Source organism: Glycine max, chromosome 15 (genome assembly GCF_000004515.6).
Source record: "Glycine max cultivar Williams 82 chromosome 15, Glycine_max_v4.0, whole genome shotgun sequence".
Taxonomy (NCBI): Eukaryota; Viridiplantae; Streptophyta; class Magnoliopsida; order Fabales; family Fabaceae; genus Glycine; species Glycine max.
This window is the reverse complement of record NC_038251.2, coordinates 39366936-39374146: the sequence shown is the minus strand read 5'-3', so window position 1 is coordinate 39374146 and position 7211 is coordinate 39366936. Positions and strand designations below refer to the sequence as shown.

The following is a 7211-nucleotide window of genomic DNA, read 5'->3' as shown; positions in this document are numbered from 1 at the left end:
GTCACATTTTCTTCGCAACATAATTTCTATTAGAAACTATCCTCATTGGGCTTTGGATGTACAATTTGCAATGCTCAAGCTGATATGTCATTTCAAATTGGACCTCACTTGGGGCTTCAACTCTTGGCCCCTTTGAGCTGCATGCTCCATGTTGATGGTCATTTTCGGTTGGGCCATCATCTAGGACTAGGTCGCTATATCAAATTGGTGGAAGGTTGACTGCTCTGATTACAATATATAAAGATGTGCACAAATGCTCTATATATGATAGTGAGTTACTTAATTTCATACTTGAATTTCATATTAATTTTTTATACCTGAATTTTATACTTCCTCTGTTAGGGAAAAGAGAAAAACTATTCACTAAAAAATATTGTGTGTAGAAATCAGAGAAGTCAAGTGTCCTCACATTTAAATGTAAATGCCTACTCATATAAACAAGAAAAAGGAGGACCTAACTAGATTAAAAGCAGGATATAGTTGGGTATGTGCAGAGGTCAACTCAAATCTCAGTTCCCTAAAAGATAGTTAGACTTCAATTAATCAATCATAAGACACCATTGTGGAATGTTGAGTCAAAAGGACCTTGGCTGGCGGGTAATGTTTGGATGATAATTCACAATCACAAACACAAACACATTTTGCAGTAACAGCCAGCTGCTGGTGCTCAGTGATTTTAAAATTCTATATATGTGCTGTTGGTGCTGTCATTGAGACAAATACCGGCCTTACACTATGCTCAGTGATTTTAAAATTCTATAAATAATCATTGATATATCTTAATTTCAACATTTGATTTCACATATTTTCTTTACTGTTGGATGCCAAATTTATCTAGCAGTAATACTTTCCTTATTTCAATCATTCTACCGAAGCAGGGCATACCTAGCTAGGGAAGCCGTACATGTCATATAGGTAGATGATAGAAAAAAGGATGTTCATAGTACATTCAGTGAAGTGTTCAAAATAGAACATATTACAGTATTAAATCTGTAGAATAATTAAAATTTTCTTGTGAAGACGCTAAACATTTTTATATTAAAGACAAATCTTTGCTATTTGCTAAGTGAAGTAAGAAAAATAAAAGTACCATGTTAACTATTTTTAAAGAAAAAATATTTGCCACTAGAAGAAAAAGAGTGGGGACACTGGGATAGTATTGCATCCTTCTTTGAGTTGCAAAGTGCCTTTAATTAAAATTAAAAAAAAAAAAAAAGAAGCTAGATAGCATTCATATCAAATAGTCATGGCTAAGCATACTAATCTGAAAATCAATTCTGATTCAGTCTTATCCACCTTTACTTTCAAAACTCGTTGTCGAGTTAGAAATAATCTCAGTTAATCTTGATTATCCTTTTGCTCCCAAAGTGTCTTTCTCTTTCATGTCATTTGAGTTTATTTGACCAAGTCACGCCTCATGAGGCTCATACCAAACCTAAATTGCAACCTAATAATGAATTCCTACTCGTTTTGTATTCTGAATAGCATGTCTTCTTTTTATAATTACTTTTACTTATATATTTTAGTATTATGTAAAATACAATAATATTCCACTTAGAAAGGATATTTTTTTAATTAAATTAAATCCATTGATTCAATTATCGATTAATGATTTTTTCTTTGAAAAAAACATTAAATTAATTAAAAAAACTCATTTTCTTATTCATTCAATAGTCTTGCTTGCTCAAAAACTTTATCATATCATAAAACTCAAATTCATTATAAAAAGATGATAAATTTTATATAATTAATTATATCCAAGATTCATTCGGTTAGTACCTTAATTAATGCATTAAGTGTCTAAAATCAAAGTAGAATAAATACCTTGTTAATTATCAAAATAATTATTACATTCCATAAGAATTTTCTATTGACAATTTAACCATAATATTAACCATTGAAAATATTATTTCATTTCAATAATTCTATTATTACATGCATGATTTACATATGTAATTTGATAACGAGATAATATATTTTGATAAATAAGATATATTATTTTTTATTCAATAAAAAACCATCAAATACACATGCATCATTTATTCAATAAATAAGGTTATGCTTGGCTAATAAGTTTGCTGTGCACAACATACAGGGTATACTTGGTTGGCCTCACCGTTATCTTTTGTTTCTCATGAGCTCCTTAGGTACATGAATGAGCTTCCTTCTTATAGGTTCCTATAATTTGTTTTACTTGTGTATGATTCTTGGGCTCTCCCAATTGCTTTGTTATCTTTATATTTGGATGAATATATTTGAGGGTAAGTTTTAAGTGCAACAAGGATAGAGGTGACAATATATAATTGAGATGTTTATTCTTGTTGGTTTTGTCAAATCTCACTTTCTTTTGCCTAAAAAAATATTAATTTGATAACCGTTAAATTGAATCTTGAACATAAATATTTGTCTCGACAAAAAAAATTACTGAAGTTATCTTTTCTCGATCTCAACCACAGAATGAATTATTGTCAGAAACTCAGAAGAAGCAAAATTGTTGGCTTCTATTGGTACTGTCATTCGTGTTCCTGCTGGTGAGAGGAGACCACACTATGCGAGAAGGCACATGGATTGGGCTTTTGATACCTTCATGGGCCTCTCTAAAACGACCCTTTAAAAAAAAGCAAATTAGGCTACAGCTTGTTAAACAAGTTTAGTCTTAAAGGTTCATAATTTATGTTTGAGGAATTCTATTATTAAGATTAAGTCCTTATATTTTATTATATATGCTAATTATAAGCATTGCTAGTCTCAAAACCTTATCAAAATAGCTTAAGCTTGTACAGTTTTTGAATGAGTTATTATGCCAATTGACCTGCATATACATATTATATCCAGTACTTATGCACGCTGATGTCAATCATTGTGTTTGTCCCTAGTTATTAGAGAAGGTGATTATATGAAAAACCATTCAATTATTACTGTCCAGGGCTATGGAGGTGGAGGCCGACGAAATTTTCATTGCCCTGCTCTCAGTCAATTAATTATATATCTAGTCTCTGATTTCAGATCAGAATACTTGGCCTCCCCAAACATTGCATACATATTTTTATCACAAATATTACTTTTATGTAGTACCATGTGTGCATGTAGGTTTGCGCATGATCCCAACTCTTGTAATTTGTAGGCAGTAAATTACTTAGTACATAATAATATTTGAGTTTAATTTAAATATTTTTTTACAAAATAAAACGAAAAGAAAAAGAACTGGTGCTTTGAAATATCATGCATGCATGCTTTAGTTTGCGCATGACTTTTCTAGATATCAAACATTAAAATATCATTCCATTGGTATCCTGATGTGATTCTTATTAGGAGTGGATCGTTTGATACAGGTCACAAAGTTTGAATGACGTCACATATGACAAAGAGTTGTATGCATTGGTAAGGACATTACAAAATCGACACTACTAAAAAAATGAGTTTTAATTTCGTCCTATTAACATCGGTTTTTTAAACACTTACAACATCGATTTTCAAATAACCGATGTTAAAACTGAATTTAGTGTGATTTTAACATCGGTTATTTGAAAATCGATGTCGTTGAACACTTACAACACCGATTTTCAAATAACCGATGTTAATATAAACTTTTTTTTAATTATTTATATATTTAAAAAAAATCATATATTGCGTTATTAATTATATTTTAATTAAAAAATATAATAATTAATAAACAATAATAAATTCAAAAGGTAAGCATTTAAAAATTAAACTAAATTTTTAAAATGAATTTCGTAATTTTAATTTTATTATTTCATGATTATCATTTAAATATAACACACATTTATATAAATTATTTGATATTAGTTAATTTGAAAATAAAAAAAAAACTATTTTTAATAATAGAGTTTAACTTTTATAGAATTTTTATAGAATGTTGGTAAAAACAATTATATCGTAAAAAAATTAAAATTTATTATTAATATATTTTGATTTAATTATTATAAAAATAAAAAATTAGTTTTTTTTCTTCTTAAAAAGGTAAATGGAGAATATTGTTTAAAAATTCTATGAAATCTTACTATATTTATATTATCGTATTATCTTTAAATTTAAAGTAAATTAAAATATTTGTATATATTAATTTGATTTATTGAAAATACATTTTACAGTGGTTTAATTTAAATAATTATAGTTATCTCATATATTTGTAGGATTTAAAAAAAAATGATATTTTCATTATTTTTAAACAAATTTTTCAGAACAAAAATAAAAATATTTTCATGAGACACGAAAATTATGTTTTAAGTCTTTAAATTTAGAGTTAATTATAATCCACATGTAATTTATTTTTATTACATTTGTCATTTTTTTATTATTTTTAACCTCATTTGTTAATTATGTGAATTTTTTGTTAATAAATTTAATAAAAAAATATTTAGGAAAGAAGAAACAAAGAAAAAGAATTATATTTAAATAGTGATGAATTTTTTTGTCAAAAGTTATTTTAATACTCAATTAAATATATTTTAATACTCATTTAGGAAAGAAGAAACAAAGAAAAAGTATTTCGGATTAATTATTTTCAGAAATAATTAGAGAACATAATAGTTTGCTTTAAAAAAAGAGAGAACATAATAGTAAAAGATTTTAAGTGTAGCGTAATGTGTATGACCCATTAAAAAATTACTTCAACAACTCAATAAGCAAGCAATTCAACACAGTAGATGTTCATAGGTCGTTTTGCAATAAATAAAAAATAATTATTTAAGTTCCTGAGTTATGATGAATTGGTGATAACTCAAACTTTTTTTAAAGAGTTGCAAGGGTGTGAAGGAAAAAAAAAAACAGGAAGCAAGAAAATATAAATAATAATGTATTTTTAAATAATGGCAAAATAAAGAAAAAAAGTTAGTAATAATTTGAAAAAACAAATTATTTTTAATTCAAACTTTTTATTTAAAAATTTTCTTCCGTCTAAAAAAGATGAAGTTGTTAGATCTTACACAGACCTGCACCGTCAATATTTTCTTTTCTTATTTGTGTTTGAAGTGAAATGTGCGGCAAAACTTAGATCCTTGTGAATCAATTCAAACAATAGGAGAAGAAGGGACTAGCGACGAACTCAAACGGCGTCGTATCGACTCGTTGTTCATCCATTTGAGAGGTATTTGGTAGCGGAAGATGGATAAGGGTAAGATCCAAGAGGTGATCGAGAACCAAGTCCTGACGGTGGCGCAAGCCGTCGAGGACAAGATCGACGATGAGATCGCCGCCCTGGAACGCCTCGATGCCGACGACATCGAAGCCCTCCGCGAGCATCGCCTCCAGCAGATGAAGAAGATGGCGGAGAAGCGCTCCCGCTGGATCTCCCTCGGCCACTCCGAATATTCCGAGATTCCCTCCAAGAAAGACTTCTTCTCCGTCGTCAAGGCCAGCGAACGCGTCGTTTGCCACTTCTTCCGCGAAAACTGGCCCTGCAAGGTTCCTTTCTACATAAACACATACTCACTCACTCACTTTTCATTTTCAATTCATAATTTCGATGACTTATTATAACGCTGATTGAATTTTATTTATAGAAGAAAAGGAGCATTCAATGTTGTTGTTCGCGATTTTTTTGCAGGTTATGGACAAACATTTAAATATTTTGGCAAAGCAGCATATCGAGACTCGGTTTGTGAAACTCAACGCTGAGAAGAGTCCTTTTCTCGCTGAGAAGCTCAAGATCATTGTTCTTCCAACCCTTGCCCTCTCGCTATCTGGATCTCTCTTTTTCTTCGGTAGATAGTAACTATTATCATGCTTTTAAATTACCTTTATATTACGGAAAAATAAATACGTCGTTTGTGACGACGTGGATGGAACCTGAATGTGACAAACTCATCATGGCTGCCATTAACAAAAATTACGTCGACATGGATGAGTGAGTACCCTGTCACCACTGAGCTCCAGGCAAGTATCACATATACCATACTTGATATTAATCAATTATTAATGTCGTTCAATTAAGGATGAGCGATAACATATACTATATTCGTAGGAGTATTAATTTTTAATTTAATGAATTTGTCCCATTCGATTTGGTAAATGTCTCTTTAATTAATGATTTACCCTGTCTTAACTCTAAATATTGTATGGTTTCATTAATAATAATTGAGAGACGTACGAGAGTTACATAGGGATAGTAGAGATTGTTTGGAAAAAATAAGCAACCAACATTGATAAAAAATAATCGTAGGAATAGTAAATCTTAATTCTACCTTACGTTCTCTTCCTCTCTAGCTATATATATATATTGTGGAGCTGTGGGCTGTTCACTTTAATACTATAGGCTACATGTCATGTTAGCTCATTAATTCGTTTGACTAATTAAGAGTCCTTTCTTTCAACTTTTATTTTATCTTCCTCCTTTTTCTTATAGGCTGCATGTCAGGTTGGGTCATTAATTCATTTGACTAATTCATGGTATATTTAGCTTGGTAAAAACAGGTGGAAAAAAAGTAAGACAAAGTAGAAAATGAAATGATTTTGTAGGTTTGATAAAAAAAAAATGAGATATAAAGTTTTAAATTTTATTTTCCCATTATTGTAAATGATACCAGAAAATGCAAGAGAAAGAAAGATCGGTTATTGTCCTTTCATCTCTTTCCATTCATTCTACTTTCATGTTTTCCAACATATCCGTAAGAATTCTCTCTCAAATTTTTCTTTTGAAAAATTACATTTAAAAATTTAAATGTATTTACTTAAACTGCAGGCAACCTTAGTAAATATTGCAACTTATGTGTTTGACTGTTCAAAACATATGGATATGGCTCTCATCTTGCATTGATTGTGTATAGTTCGACATTCAAGGTGGTTGTTTTCAGCAATGATAAAGCCGCTACGTTGGTTGATTTTTGGGAATATCCCCATTTCCTTGAAATAAAACTTTGTTGTTATGGATCTGTGATTTGAGTAAAGAGTGGGATGAGACATCATATCTTCCAATTGCTGCATGCACGTTGATTAACTTAATGACCTCTTACTATTATGCACCTTGTTATTACATTATTAATTTATTTTTTTATTTGATTATGCAATATTTTAATGAAGTTAGATCATTGGAAGCAGAGAGATTCAAGGCGTTTCGCATCCAATGGACACAGTATTATCTAAAAGTTAGAAATCAAACATAGGATGTTAGGTACCTATGTAACTTTAGGTTACTTAATTAGTTTACATACTTTGCATTACATTTTTTACAATTGTTGTTTTATTTTAACATT

At 29.7% G+C, this 7211-nt stretch overlaps 1 pseudogene; it reads left to right on the top strand.

The window, feature by feature from the left end:
- LOC100816681 (thioredoxin domain-containing protein-like) lies at window positions 4945–6915 on the top strand (annotated as a pseudogene).